The sequence below is a fragment of the Strix uralensis genome, chromosome 18 (assembly GCF_047716275.1).
Source record: "Strix uralensis isolate ZFMK-TIS-50842 chromosome 18, bStrUra1, whole genome shotgun sequence".
Lineage (NCBI taxonomy): Eukaryota > Metazoa > Chordata > Aves > Strigiformes > Strigidae > Strix > Strix uralensis.
The window spans coordinates 3,601,864-3,617,877 of record NC_133989.1 but is presented as its reverse complement, the minus strand read 5'-3'; the positions used below and the strand labels follow the sequence as shown (position 1 = coordinate 3,617,877).

Sequence of the window (16,014 nt, the reverse complement as noted above, 5' to 3'; positions counted from 1 at the left end):
AAACCCCCTCTGAAAAGCCGAGTGCAACATTTACATTTTAATCTCACAAAACACTTTAGTTTCTGACAAACTGGGTTTTTTGGTCTGTGTATTACAGAGACGAAAGGCAGCAGGGTTACAGGAGAAAGCTTTATAGCCCTGGGAGTGAGCGCAGGCCGTTTCGTATACGCGACACGGCCAGAGTGGCACCGTGACCTCCCCATCCGCAGAGACAGCAAAGATTGTCACCCTCCAGCACTGATGGAGCCAGGTGAAAAAGAAAAGCAACCTGGCCCCAAAAGCTAACGGTGCATGGGCATCTAGCACCGGGTTTGGTTAGCAATGGCATTTGCATGTGTAAACAGGTCGGGGTTGGAGGAATAAGCAGCCCTGTACTGCTGGCTGCTGTGCATAGTCACTCCTGGCTACAAACAGAGCCAAGAGAGGGGTTTGGAGGTGGGCTCGTGGGGGGTTTGCAGTGCCATCTTCAGCCTCGGCTGCCAGCCACCCAAGAGCAAAGGTCCGCCCGGATGCACAGCTCTGAGCCACGCAGAGGTTTTTGTTGCACCCCTCAGCAGGCTGTACACGCGCTGGCAGCTCGTCCTTCCCCAAACCCAGCCGCAGCACTTATTTCACTGTCTATTCGCATCTTTGCCTAGAGGGCAATTGGAATAAAGTGGAGGTGCTGGCTGGACCCACGCTCTACAGTTTGCTGTCTGGCGACAAAAAGCATCTCTCTTCCTCGCTATCACCGGTGCTGAGGTCCTGTACTGCCTCCGTAGAATCGCTGCGGCAAGATATGAATTATGGATGAAATGAAAAATCCCAGCCCGGTGCACAGAGGGAATATGCAAAGTGCAGAGCAATCACCTCCGTGCGTGAGCCTTGCTGTGTGCTGCCTTCAGGTGCACGATGCCCGAAAAACTCTGCTCAGCCTCAGCCTGCGACTCCCTCACCCCCCAAATCTCAGGATTCCCTCCTCCCAAGGGCTTTAGGTTTTGAAATGATGACATTCATTAATCTGAAAATCATCCCCTTATGCTTTGTGGGATCTTCATGTTGAGGTATGAAGGGTGCTGTAGGGATAAATGTTCTTTTGAATTTACACACAGAGCATCTCCAGCAGTGCAGGCACCAGGCAGGATGGGTGTCCGCTCCCAGCGTGGGAAGGGCTTGCCCTGGGGCAGTCTGGCATGGTGCAGATCCCCCCACTCCAGATTTGCTCCTGAACACATGAATGCATGTTTGCAAATGAGGTGATGCAGGGAGCGGTGGGCAGGAGCCCCCAGCCGAGGCTGCTCTGCAGGGGGGAGCCCGGCACAGCCTCCCCGGGAGCAGAGGGGCTCCCGTGGGGATCTGCAGAGACGATGGCCGGCTCCTGCCAGAGCTCCCTTCTGCGGAAACGGAGGAGCGAAGGGTTGGAAAAGTGCTTCAAGGTAGTCACAGACTCTGGCTTTAAGGGTCTGTGATTTGGGGAAGCTCAGTCTCTACTCATAACTCCTCTATCAGAGAATAAAATGCCTTTCAGAAGGCATCTTTAAATGTCTTTTAATTTTTAAATGCTTTAATTTCTCCCTTGCAAGCACAGCTTTTTGCTTTCGTTCACCATCTAATAGCACACTGCAAATGTGTTTTCACGCAGCCATTTCTGAGTGTGCAATATCAACATCTGTGCTAAAACCAAGCAGAAATTTTTCCCCGAAGCAATATTTTGCTCGGTATTATTGTTACTTTTTCTTTTTAATAGTTTGCTTGTCACGGGGGCTCTTCAGCCTCTTACTTTCAGGAAGTGAAGGCTCCCTGCTTGTCCCTCCTTTTCAAAGCCAGCCCCAGCAGGCAAGAGCAATGTCACCCTTGTACCTTCTACTAAAAATGTTTTACTTAGCACTCACTAAAATTATGCTGCACCGAAGCACCTTGTTGAACTGGGGCTTGGTCACCCTCTTCATCATCACACAGAGCCCAGGAGAAGGACCACGCACTGCAGCCAGACCAGACATCCTTCTTCAGAGCTCAGCTTTGCAGCAGACAAAGACTCCTGGTTGGAGATTGAAGAGATGCAAAATAACTAAGTAGATTGCTGCTATAAAAAAAAACTCCACAGGAGCCAATGCTTACCTTCCTGCAGTAGCTGAGATGCTGCAGCTGCTGCTCAAGGTCTGGTTTAGTTAATCCCCATGCAGTGCCGTTATCCTGTCCTCACCATGAGCAAGCAGGACAGTCAAAGCTTGTCCTGTTCCAAAAACCAGCACTGGATAACTGTGGGTAAAGAGGGACTCGCTGAAGGTATCAGCAGCACCTGTGCTGAAGGTGCTGATGAAGGTCACAAACAGCTGAGCAAAGTGCTGATTTCTGCCTGGGGAACAGCATTTAAGTGCTGTTATTTTACCAGGGTTCCCTTGTAGAAGCTTCAGTAGTCTTCTGTGTTTGCTCTGGCTTGTTACCTCCACCCTTTCCCTTGGGAACTGTTTTTTCCAGGCCAGTTCATTGTCCCTGGTGCCACAGCCCTCCCCATGCCCCCCAGAACACCCTCCTCCAGCAAAGACCATGATTTGCACAGGCTGTAGGATGCTGTGCAGGTGAAGTTCACTTTCCTGAGAAAGGGCTAATGTGCGGGATTGGCCTGGGATGGGGAAAAGGAGGGAGAATCGCTGGTTATGTGCATCTGTAGGATCTCCAGTGGGAAAGGGCATGATCAATTTTCAGCTCTCAGAAGCTGCACTAGGCCTGATGTATGAGAGTCCACTTTTGGTTTCTTTCTCATTTGTGTTCCTGTTGCCTTGCAAAGGGTTTGGGAGGATTTTTTTGTGATGGTGGTGGTGCAGGCAACAATGTCTTACAGGGACTTCCAGAGTGGCTGCAGTTGAGGGAAAAGGGAAGCTCTGGGATCGCACTTGGAAGTGGAAGCAAAGCGAAGAGCTCATGTCTGGGCAGGGCTCAAGTGGACGGGCAGCGCTGCCTGCAAGTGGTGACTCCAGCTTGGCCTTCTCTGCTGGCAGTTTGCAGGTCTCTGGGCAATTGTTTCCTCACCCATCACCCTTCCCCTGCCCGATAAACAGCTGGCTGGAAGGATTACCTGACCTGTGTTTGAATTTCTCCTGTTAAGTAGGTGTTAAATATTATTATTAATATTATTATTATTATGGTTTTTCCATCATAACTGCGGTGGCAAACATTCCCCTGTGCATGTATTTAAGCTATCCAATGTGGGACACTTTGTTCTTAATTTTGATTATTTTAAGAAGTCCTTTAGCACATCAAATAGTCTCTGTGGATGAGGATTTATAGGAAGGTCTTGAGAGCTGTCAGAGTAATGTTTTTCCAGCAGCAAAAACTTAACCTCCTCTTAGATCTTTATTTCTGCTTTGTCCCGAGTTTGACGAAGAGATGGTGTAGCTGTGACAAGTGCTCAGTAATGGCTATCAGGATGAAGGAGATGGGTTGTCAGTTGTCTTATTTTTGATCCCATTTGAATGTGTCAGTCAACTGCCTCGAATCAAAGAAAGTGAGAAGGAGCCTTTAATAGTTGTGATTTAGAAACTGCAAACTTACTTTTTTTTTTTTTTTTTTTAGAGAGACTAAGTAAATGGTTGGCGGGCTCTTGTAAATCATAACATTTCTAAATATATCAGAGAGGCTCTCTGCCAAGCTGCTGGCGAAGATGGTGTCTATTTCTATTGACTTCTTTTCCCCCTTCAGATTACTTTTGCGTTGAATAATTCCAAATCATAATGCAAAAAATCAGGGACTCTTAATGAGACTAGCTAATGCTGTGATTAATGAAAGTGTAATGCGAGCTACTGTACAGCCATTAGAAACCAGTTAGCTAATTAGTGTAATCACAGAGGTGGAACTAATTAAAAGACCATAAAATAGAGGTAGCCCAATAACAACATTTTCTTTCGACCCAGAACTGGTGAGAAGAGGATTGGTTTGCTGGGTTAGGAACAGAGAGGAGCAGAGACTGAAGGGTCTGGGAGTAATCACAGTCAATGAGGTCTCGGGGCTGGATCAGACAAGTGGAAATAGAGCAGAATTTACAGCAACATAATCCAGATTGCAGCAGAGTCCTCTGGCAATGGCACTTCACGTTATGGCACCCATCTTTATCCATTGCCACAAGTTTAGTGGCAAACTAATCAAGACAGGCACTTGTGGTGAGGCAGCATCCAGCTGACTCCCTTTCTTTCTTATTTTTTTGTTCCCTTTCTTCTTTCCCAGGTTATCAGCCTGAGCCTTCCAGGTTTGGTTTCAGGAAAGGGAGAAATCGGTGTCTTAAGGTGCTTAAGAAGAAAATCCTGTTAGAGGATTCCCTATATTTATATAGCTTATAGTGTATTTAAGTATGTTATTCACTGTAAGTTTCACAGGACTCTAACAGCTAGTTGAAAAATCTCTTGCTAAGAGGGAAAAGGCTTTCTGGGCAGAGGAGGGAGGTGCAGTGACTGGTGAGGGTGGCAGTGGTTGCCAGAGCCACGCCCAGGACCTGGGTGCCAAGCAGAGCTGCCACCCTGTTCAATCCTCCCCCTCAGCCTTTGTACCCAGGTTGGTGCAGACAGCCCCAAGTTCCTTTGGGCAATGCCAGCATGTTAGTGGGGTGGTAAATCCTAAACAACCCCCAAAATGCATGCCCAGTGCTTCTCTGAGGGGTGTCCCGGGAAGGAGTGCTCAGATTTATCTCTTGTTAACGAGACATGGGATGGTGTGATGAGCTGGATCTCACCTTGGTGATTAGAAGTGACCTACCTCTTGTTGCTAGATGAAATAGCTCCATATAACAGGCTATAAAAAAATCCTAACAGGTAGTTTTCCAGTTGGGATGGGTCACCACTCTGGCCATCTCCATCGTCTCTTATCATTTCTGCCACGGTTTTGTGTGTGTTTCATTTGACCTGGGTATAATGAGCAAAGAAGAATGAAGTAGCTGCAGACACACAATCAACGATCATCTGCTGAAGCTGATGAATATGCCAAGCCTGCTAAGTGGGTCTTCATTAGCTATTCACATGCTAAGAGCCGTCCTTATTTATTCTTCTTTCCTAGGTGAATCTATTTTTGAATATCTTTTGTATTGATCTTGTCTGGGGGGTGGGAGGTTGGATGGAGGGTACCACCACTGCCAGGTAACTGGATTATTTTCATGAAAAAATAGAGCGTGACACCAAGTTGGCAACAAGCTGAAAAGAAGAAACAATGTGATGCCATTTACAGAAGGAAGGAATAATTTTCCCTGGTGACACCTCTAGTGGGAGGCAGAACTTTATCTCCTCTTCGCAGCTCAAATGAAGCATCACAGCAGTAGCATTAACTGTGCTTCTACGCTTCCAGCATGTCTTTTCATTAACCTTTTTTATTGCTGTAGCAGTGAACACACTTTCCAGGGAGGGTTTGCGGGGCCATTGCTGGAGATGCAAGCCCGGGATGTCCCACTTGGGTCCCCAGGCTGTGGCACGTGTGAGGCCATAGTGGCCAAACAGATGAGCCTGGGGGTCTGTGCTGCATGTAGATGAGCTTGCAGTGAAGAAGGGAAACCTGATGTAAAACTACAAGTTTGATGAAGAGGGGCTCTTCAAGCAGCAGGTCACGGCCAGCCTTGCTCCAGGGGCCTTTTCACCCTGCCAGCTCGGCCATGTGAATCTCACCTCAGGACATCCTTGAGGATGCAGACGGGAAAGTGCTTAACCCCTGGCAACAACAGTGTCTTCATGAGAGAAAGGTGCCTTTTTCACCTGCACAACCCCCTTTTCCACACTGGGCATTACTTAAAGTTTCTCCTTTCAGCTTTTCTTAAAAGCCACAGCTCCTGCTGTGCTGGGATGGGTGGTTGCAGATGCCTCTCGCCCTCCTGGCCACATCCATCTGCGGCAAAGGCTGCCCTCTCCCGACACGCTGAGTGTCAGAGGGATGTGGTGGCTGAGCTGCACCCCAGCAATGTGGGGGGCCCAGCACCCTTAGCCAGCACCCACCCTGGTCCCAGCTGCACCCTGCACAGCCCAACAACATCCCATCCCAGCAAGTACAGACCAACATGGCCCCATGCATCCCCTGAGGTGGTCCAGCCTCATCACCAGCTCCTGTCCATGCTGGGTCCAACCTGCATCCCCTGTCCTTCAGTGTGTGGGTGCTGCTTGAGAAACCACTCAGAGCACTGCATTCCTTCTGGCAGAAGTTTGCCATCTCACCTGACCGACTCCTGCCCTCCCAAACCTGCCCAGAACTTTTTGTTTTTATAATCGAACAGTGTGGGAGTGAGTACCATACTCTTAAGTTATCTTTTTCTAGCTGAGGCTGTTCACGCTGCAGACTATGTGGGTGACACCCTGGGAAAGCAAGTTTAGCAGTGTGATGCTCCAGGAAAGCATTTTTGTATGAACAGCAATGCGAGCCAAGCACTTGCACCTCTGGGGTTTGTAAACAGCTGATCTATGAGAGATTACTGAGCTGATCTATGAGAGATTCTTTTTTTTCCCCTTGTGCTTTTGACCTTATTTGCTGAAAATGAAACATCATCTATCCTTCTAGGAAATACCACAATCCTTCGATCTGACAAGAGAACATAAATCTTCTGTAACAGTGCATCCATTCTGCATCTCTGCTGGAACAGAGTTCTGGATGCCAGAGTTGGAATTGCAGCATCCTGAATGTGGGACAGCAAGATCTGAGCCCTGCACCTCTCCAGCCCGGGGAGTGACATCCCCATGGGGCTAGTCACTGACTGAGCTGGTTCTGCACTGGTTCCTCATGGAACAACTGGGATTTCTTGGGCCTGAATCACCTTGAGCAACTTAAAGTTTTGTGGGAGAAATGAAACCTTTCCCATCCAGCTCTGGCTGAAATAAAACACAGCTTTACAGCTCAGAGTAACCCACCTTGCCCTGCTTCAGCCTCCCTTGGCTGTTGCATTGCTGAAGTGTGGGCCCTGCACGCTGTGAGCACAGCCCCGAGCTCGTGTTTCTGACAGCGCGTTTCCTGAGCACGGTGCCTGCGGGTACCTAATCTTGTCCGTACGATCAGCCTTTGTGGGTTATGCCTCTCCCTGCTATTTCAGGGGACCACAGAGGCCTTTCCGGGAAGGCGGTGGGGGGCTGGGGGCAGCTGCAAAGCTGTGTCCATGTCGGGGTGTGAGCAGCAGACAGGGTTATTTGAAGGTAAGACGTTATTTGTGGGAAGCCGCAGCTCTCTCGCTGCTCTACAGCTTTTTGCCTCCCACCCATCATGAGCAGTTTAGAAGACATTATTTTGCTCAAGAAGTGCACGTTTTTAGATCCAGACTGTTTTATCCGGGGTGTATTCATCAGTGCACAGACCTCTCTCCTTTGTGGCTTATTCCTGGAGCAGGGGCCCCCCAAACCCCGCCGGACTCGGGGAAGGGCTCAGAAGCACCTTTGCATTTTGCTGTTTCCCTCTGTGTCAGGTTGGTGACCTTCCCAATCCCCAGCGTGCTGGGGAAGATGGGTTTAACTGAACCCACAATGATACCCCCTCCAAAAGCCCCAGAAAGATAAAATTTCTTTCTTTCTGCCTGGACCACCTTTCCTTGTTTTACCACTAGATGGGAGAGTGAGACTGGGCTAACTCCACTATTCCCGGCCTCATCCCAGTAGGAAACCCGAGGGGAGATGAGGACTGAGAAATGCCCGCGGGTCATCCCGCAAATCCTCCCACCTCGGGAAGGTCGTGGGTAACCCCCAAAATGCCTCGTTTCTGCCTGACCCCACAAGTGCATGGCTGGGGGGGCTCATGCTTGCCTGGTGCTTTCCCTTGATACCAGTATCCCAGCAGTAGCTTCTCTGCCCTCATGCAAGGGGAATTCATTTACACAAAGACTAGGTATATTCTCGGGGTGAAATACTTCTTTTTTTTTTTTTTTTTCATATCCACCTGTCCTTGAGCAGAGGGAGGTGGGGAAAGCACTTGCAATTTACTCCTCTCATCCACACCCCAAATCCTGCTTCCCAGGGAGCTGGGTGACTCCAATAATTGCTTTGGGCAGTGAAGAATAAAGCAGCATTTTCTCCTCCTTTCCTTCCACACCTTTCTCCTATAGGATTCTTGTGTAGCAATACTCCCAGCAATACCATTTTCCTGCAAAGAGTAAAAATAGGCTGGTGCAATGATCGCATGTGCAGGAGGAGAATTCGTGCCCTGGTCTGATGCCGCTCGCCTCAGGAGCTGCCGTGGGCGAGGAAGGGGAGGGCACCCGGTTCATTAATGTCTTATTAAATTTACTTTTACTGCAGCACTTCCCATCTCCTGAGACGCTTCCCAAGGTTTTGCTGGCACTGGGTATGTTTGGGAATTGCATAGTTGCAGAAGCACTTTCTCAACAAAATCAAATTGCCCAGTTTGACTATTTTTATTCTCATAAGGTTTGGGGCTTTTAAAAACAAACATCTCTTCTTCCTTCCTGAGATTTCACAGGTTCTGGAAGACATCTCATAGTAGCCAAATTCTCTGACTGCCTGTATGAATAGCCTGTAACTTGTAAAGTATCTTTTGGGGGGTTTTTGGTGTCTGCCCAACCTTCCTAATTTGCAAGCTTTTTAGAGAAGTGACTCAACTGATTTGTTTAATGCCTGGCACAGCTGGGCAATGAGATGAAATAATTCTAATAACCTCCCTAACTGCAGTGCCCTTGTTGCCTCTGTTGCGGGCTCATGGCTTTGCCTTCACAGAAAATATCTGTCATTATCCCATTAGAGAGAAATAACAGCTTATTTAGAAGAGGAAGTCTATGTTTTTTTACTGGACGTAACTAGTCCTATTTTCCATAAGCAACAGCCACTCCACTCTGTGTGTGCAATGAGGTCACTGAATCACCAGCACAAAGCACCAACTGGCTCGTGCATCTCACTGAGGGGGACCCAAAATCCCTGAAGAAGAAGCGAGGAGACATCTTTCTTCAGTTGATAATTACAGATGAAAAAATGTAGCCTGGAAGCAATAAAAAAAAAAAAAATAGACATTCCAGACCTGTCAGGTCCAGGGCACGTTTGTTTGTGCAAACGCAGCTTCTAGCTGCTGGGGAGAGCCTGGGGTGACAGCAGCAAAGAGGACGGCGAGGGTGGGAGCATCCCCTGCTGCAGTGGGGGCCAGGGCTGGGGTTCACCCCACTCTGTCTGTGGGTGGATTTGGGGCATGCAGAGATGAAGGTCAGAGCAGCCACAGGGTGTCTCTAATAGGTGGTTAATCATATATTTGCTTCTGGCCATGGACACTCGTGGGAGAAGTTACTGCCCTCGGCCAACTGCTGCTGCTCCCTGTCCTCCTCAGATGTCAAATGCTGGGTAAGCAGCGTAAGTGGAAAAAAAAAAAATCTCAAATACTCATGACCACTCCAGTAACCCTGATCTGCTATGCTATGCTCCCAGTTTTCATACCCGTCTCCTCCCTTATCTGCCCCTCACCGTCCTAGAAGAGAATTAAAAACCAGAAAAAGCACTAACTAGGGAGAGGAGCTACCACAAGACCGGTGGCACAGTGCACCCGTATGATGACACAGGACCAGAGGGATGAGGACGCCACCGAGAGTGACTTCTGGCCTCTGCCAACAGCAGGAGATGTTGCGGCTTGTTGCTGTCTAACGGCTTTCAGCACGCCAAATGCAAAGGCAGGCCTACTTCAGCAAGGAGTGGAGCTGATTAAGTTTCTCTTTAATTATAACAAGGAAATGGCACGTGCAAGTGTCACTTCAGATGAGAAACACGTGGCAGTCACCAAGTTAAAGCGGTAACCTATAAACCTTTCCAGTATGTGAGGCTGAGCCTTGAATTCCTGCTGCAGCAGAGCCAGGGGGAGGAGAAGAAAAAGGATTTGAGCACAGCCCAAGCTGTGGTCCATGGGACTTGTTTCAGGAGAGCTCAGGTATGCATGAAGCGTGAGCCCTGACGAATGGTTGGGGCAGAGTCTGGTGCAACGCGTGTGCATGCATGGCATTTACTGCACTAGTAGGCAGCTCCAGCAGTAATATAAGGAGTGTAACATTTAAATGCATAAAGCATCAATGCAGAGACCAGGATGGAGCAGCAGAGTGGCAAAACACATCCTTGCTGGGAAATGTTGTGTTGCTGCAGGTTGCAGCCAGAGCCCTTTGGTAGCTGGTTCGTAGCACCCGTGCGGAACCCTCGTGATGGTGATTAAAAGCAGCTCCATAAATTTAGAAAGGGGAAAGTGGAGTTTACTTCCTCCTCAGCAGCATTTTGAGCTCCCAGCTGAGCACAGAGGGGTGCATGTGCTGGTGATGTGCGTGGGATGTGCTCCATGAGGCTGTGACCTCTTTGGAGGGGCAAGAGGCAGTTGCATGATGGTAAGCACAGAGCACAAATTAAGCAAAAACTATTACAAGGGTGAACATCAGCCCCAGGACACCAGGGCATTCCCGGACAGAGGGCTCTGCACTGTGGGGGATGGCTGATGCTTGCTCTGATCCTGGCCCGTGTGGGCAGCTCCCGGCTGGGACACAATCCAGCCTTGCAGATGCAGACTCCGCTCTCTCCTGTACACCTTGATCCTGCAAGAGGAACTATAGGGCTGGATTTTCAAAATCAGCCAGAACTAGTGGGATCCAGGCCTTATCTGAGATGGCAACAGATTCAGCCATGTGATTTCTTTTCCATGTTTACAGGGGCAATATGTTTCCAAAGTTCAAAGTCTTTCTCTGCAGGAAGCATGTGACATGCTTTGCAGTCACACCATGGGTTTGGTGCTATGGACAATTAAAAAAATCAATTTCTGGAGCAATATTTTCTATGTTTGTAATCTCAGAACTAATTACAGGACTGGAAAATCAATAGCTATCTGGAAATCTTTCCAATACGGCTAACTAAGCATGATACATATCATGCTGGAATATATTCTTCACAAACACATGATGCTCATGACCATCTCGCAGATCATACAGGCAGATGATATCACCATCAATAAGAGTCTGTACGTCATTACACTGCAATGGCAACATTTACCAAAATCTGCAAGGGGGATTGGGCAGAGCAAACAGCACAATATGTGAGATCTGGAGCAACATTCCTGCCAGCATTTTAAGCCAACAACAAAAAGAGTTGAAAGACTCGCTTAGTTCAACAGGACTCTTCAAAAAGATTATGAAATAAAGCCATTAAAAGTTCATGCCTCAGTTACAATGCTGCTTTTTCATCGGGCTTTATTAAAAAAAACCCACCTAAAACCTTAGGTCACTGAAAATTACCTCTTTCTCTAGTCTCCTAGCAAGAGAGAAGCAGTGTTAAATAGGTAGTTCAATGGTGATTACACTTCAAAAAGACACATAAAGAGGAAGGGTGTTGCTCTGATGAACATGATCTCCTCTTGCTGTACAAACATGCTGTGTTGACCATGGCAACTGGATTGGAACCAAGGCCCAAACCCTTGTGCTGATGCTCGGCACCACTTCCCGTGCACCCCAGGCGTTGCTGGGATCTTACTGGAGATGCTGCCGCCTCACTCGTGCCCTGCGAGAGCTCAGCAGTGCTCTTCCTTCCTACAGTGGAGTTTGTGCTGCTGCTAAATGAAGAGTAAATATTCCCATCAGACACGGTGCCAAAAGCACCGCAAGTGGATAAGAAGCAAAAACCACAGTACAGGTGATTTTCCCCATGCTCCCATTTGCACCACTGCGTAATACAACAGAGCGATGAATTCTGAGCTGTCACAACACTGCAAAATATTTGCTCTCATTTGATATGTTTTTCTCTGATTATTCTTCATAGTTTTTTTCCCCCCAGTGAATCGAGCAGAGGAAAAGTGGGATTGGGGTACATCTCTGTCCTCGCTCCCTCTCAAAGCAGGGGGATTCCCGCAGCTGCACCCACACCCGCAGCTCTCCGAGGTGGTGATCCTCATCCCTGAGCGGAGCTTCGGGTCTAGCAACCCACGAAGGTAAGGTGCAGAGTGTGCCTTGTTCCAGCCCTCAGCTCAGGAGACAGCCCACGAATTATTCTCCCTCCTAAATGAGAACTTAGCAGGTTAGTTATGCGCAAAGAATTCAAATTTTGGAGCTGGGCATGACCCGTGTAATGATCTGGATTTTAATTATTGTTATTATTAATTAGTTTGCATTTCTGTAGGACTCCCAGGTCCAGCTCAGGAGCTCCTGTGCACAGTACAGCACATGGGCACAGAGAAAGGAGCCCCTCAAGCTGCTGCCAGCCGGACCCGAGCGCGAGCAGGGATATTTACGGTAACAGGACTGTCCCGCCTGTACCCAGAGGACACACTCCCACAGTGTGGTTTAGCTAATCTGGGCTGCTTTCTGCCAAAAAGCAACAGTTACAAAAATATTGTGCTTATCATCATCCCAGTCAAAATTTCCCTTTTAATTCCTAAGGCTGAAACGACCTTGATGCTGAAATGACCTTGATGCTAACTCAGAGCTGCCAGGTGCCACGTACTGTTCAGACTCTGGGAACATACCTACGGCTGCTGCGCTCTGCTTCAGCTTGTCTTCTCTTTGGATGATGCCGTCTTTGGACTTTTCCATGATTCTTCCCAGTGTAATGTCATTTTTCATTCAAATAAAAGCTGATTGGAGTGCAAGAAATCACTTCTATTTCTATCTTAGGAAAGAGAGGCTGCGGTGTCTGTGCATCACCTAATGGAAGAGAGCTGAGGAAAAAGCTCAGACCCTCCAGAAATCTTTCAAAGAGAAGATACAACTCTCCCTGATCTCTTTTAAAATTAACACATCGCACTTTGTACATGCTCAGCAGCAAAGTTCCTAATATTGTTTCCCGATAACCCAGAGGTACAGTATTGCAGTGCTGTTGCTGGCCAGGTAAAGGTGGCGAGAGCAGGACAAGCAGCGAAGGATCGCTGCCTCCTGCGATGCTTCCCTGGCCGCCGACAATCAGCACCTCGGGGACATCCCAAACTAGAGGTTTGCACGGAAATTACTGGGTTTAACAGCCGCCAGAGCATGTCACCCACGAATTTGTCTAATCCTTCCTCCAACACAGTTACACTTTCAGCTCTGCAATGCCCTCCAGCAAGGGTTGCCACTGTTTAATCAGGAGCTGTGCAACAGTTTGCTTTAAGGCTCATACCTCATCCTTTCATTTACAGGATCCTTTGCTCTCATAATAATAAATGCAGCTCGCAGTGCTGAGCAGGATGGATTCTGATGCTCCAGTTTGCAAAACCAACAGGGTCTTACAGAGGTAGGATAACACAAAGTCTGGTAAAAATCCCAGGAGGGCTTTTCAGAAGTGCATTATCCACTGCAAGCCAGCAGTAGCCACCACTCTTGAAAAATACTATCTTTATTCCTCATTTATTATATGTTTCCTATGAATGAATTTCTGCCTCAAATTAGAGTTATAATGAAACTCTAAAGAAAAAAATCTTCTTTAGGAAAAAAATCCAGTTCTGTACTTCCTTCCCAGAGGTTTGGTACTTGTTCTGCAACAGGAGAGGTGAAGCATGGAAGCATTTATAACAGTGATATTAGGAAATGATCATTCAGGCACCAGAAATCTGTGTTAAATAAATTGTTTATCACTTTGTTAACCTAATCTTGTAAATACATGCACACTTAACTATATTAAAAATGTAAATGTTCCCACAACTGGACTTTACATGATGAATATACAACAACTCCCTTTCTTTCCTAGTCAGCTCTGTGAATATTGGAAAAATGAGGAGAGTTTCATTTGATGGGCATTAATAAGGTTTATGTCTGCACAGATTTAGCCCAAAGATTGTCATGATCATCTCAGGTCCCACGTGGCTTACAGGACTGAACTTGAAGAAACATCTTTCAACAGCCGCCGGTGACGGAGCAATTCCAGCTCTGGGACCGCCTCCAGCCAACTGAATTCCCTTCTGTGGCACTAAATTTGCATTCATTAAAACCAGAGTTTTAATGATTTATGGAGATTTATAAAAAACGGCAGCCCAGAGCTCCTGACACTCCCAAAGCTTCTGACAGAGGTACAACACATCATAAATCCACGCTGGTGTGAAATATTGAATGAAAATCATTGCAGGTATATCTGCAAGTGTTAACATGACCCATAAAAATCAGGGTTTCAGTCAAACTAAAATGATCAGAGCCTCCCAAACCCGAGGAGATAGTAACCCATAGAATAACAATCATATAATGATTATAACGTTAGTAGTAATACTACTAATACGATTAACAGTCTCCTTGTCATTGTTCATTACCGTCACTGCCCTGATAATTCTCAGCTCTAATGACGAACGGGGGCAGAGATGGCCCCTTCCTTTCAGAAACAACCTTTGTGCCCACCACCAAGCCCCAGTCAAGCAAAAACCTTCTCCCCTTCAAATTTAAAAGACAAGCCACCAGCAGCGTCAGCCACTAGCAGAGCTCGGTAGCCAGTCTGGCTGAGCTTGACAGGCGAGGGAGCAAAAGGAGATGGTCCTGAGATGAGACACTAGCAGAGGTGAGGAAGATTTAGGCCAGATGCTGTCAAGCAAAGCTGACGCACGTCCCCGACAGCACAGGGACAGGTCTGCGCCTCCCCATCACCCTTCCCACCTCCCTTGGTGGAGGTGTCTGTGGCTCGCAGCAGGACAAGGACTACACTCTGGTGAGTACTTTCCAAATTCTTCTGCAATTCATCTTTCCTCTTGCTCCCGTGGCATCCTTCCCCTTCACAGGTTTGCAGAGCCAGGAGAGAAACTGAGTGAGGCATGACCTGAGTTCATGCCAAGCCCTCAGAACCCTTGTGCTCGGGTCCCTGCCACCCTGCCTGTGCTCCTCTGTGCTCATCTGGCTCTGCCCAAACCTTGTCCATCCTTTCCACCCCTTGCCTGCCCCAGCTTTTGTTGCATCACACCCACTTCATGCCTTTCTATAGCTTTGGTAAATTAATTCCAGCTTCTCCCATCCCCCAAACCAGCTACAGAGATCTTTTTGGATGAGGACAGTCCTGGGAAGACACTGGGCTTTGGAGGATCCTTTTGCTACTCACTCAGCAATGTGTGCACTGGCTCACCCTGAACCCTGCAGGCTTTAAATGGAGTTTAAAACAAACTTGCCCCTGGGACAGACTCCTTTTCATTTACAAGTGAATCAGCAGAGGTAGCAAGACTGATTTGCCACACCACTGCCCAGGATCTTTTAAAGATTTTTGTAGGAGACATTTCTTCCAGACCTCTGTCCTTCTTTGCCACACCTTCTCCCTTGGACACGTTGTTGTAGTTACTATTAGCTCATGTAAATCCATAGGACAAGCCCCATATCTTTACATCTCCCTCACCCAAGAGGTAACACATTTTGAGATGTTGTATGAAAAATCACCAGAAATTAAGTAAAATAATTATTCTGCACCTCTGAGGACAACCTCACCAAAGGCAGGATGGACCAACACATACATGGAGAAGTGAGCAGAGCTGAGGAGCAGGGACGCATCACCCTGAAGCTGGAGCCAGTGACGAATGCTGTGGTTGAACAGGAAACGTGGGGGGGGTTCCCCAGGTTGGATGCTTTTGACGCACTGCTTCACCTTTGACACCTGTTGTCCTTTCCACCCTGTTTATTTAAAATATAAACAGTTTGAAACAGGTCCTTACTCATCAGTGATTGTACAGTACCAGCCAAAACTAACTTCAGTGCACAGGAAACAATTCATATATAATAAACCAACATGAGTGTGTGTCCATGGAGCAAAAGCTTCCTGGCTTTCCTGACCACAGCATGTCACAAACAGCAGGCTCTCCCACATTTAATTTTGCTTTAAAAGTTTATTCGACAGCTCCCAATCTAGCCCAATTAGTGAAAGCAAAACCTACAAGAAGCTCATCCACCTCCAACTCCATGGGGCTGCGCAGGGATGGGACAAAGAGGCAACACTTTCCAGCTCCATCCTGGAGCCACTGCTTCAGAGGATGAGGAGGATGAGGAGGAGGAAGCGATGCAAACGGCGCATGGCCGCAGCCTGGGATAAGCCTTGGCAAGCTGTAGGCTCTGCTTCTGCCTTGGCTCCTGCCCTGGCTCCCAGTTACCTGTGGGTCCCCGAGCTCCAGCAGCAGCCGTGGAAAGGTCCAGCACAGTTGCCT

The 16,014-nt window shown here is 47.8% G+C and overlaps 1 protein-coding gene across 2 annotated transcripts in view; it reads left to right on the top strand.

The window, feature by feature from the left end:
- Positions 1 to 14,292: 14,292 nt before the first annotated feature.
- SLCO4A1 (solute carrier organic anion transporter family member 4A1) overlaps positions 14,293 to 16,014 on the top strand; it is a 31,566-nt gene continuing 29,844 nt past the window's right edge. The window contains exon 1 of one of the 2 annotated variants that reach the window (XM_074888313.1): positions 14,293 to 14,543. The gene's annotated coding sequence lies outside the window, so the exon portion shown is untranslated. The remainder of the gene's footprint in view (positions 14,544 to 16,014) is intronic. The other variant, XM_074888314.1, reaches the window with a different exon arrangement.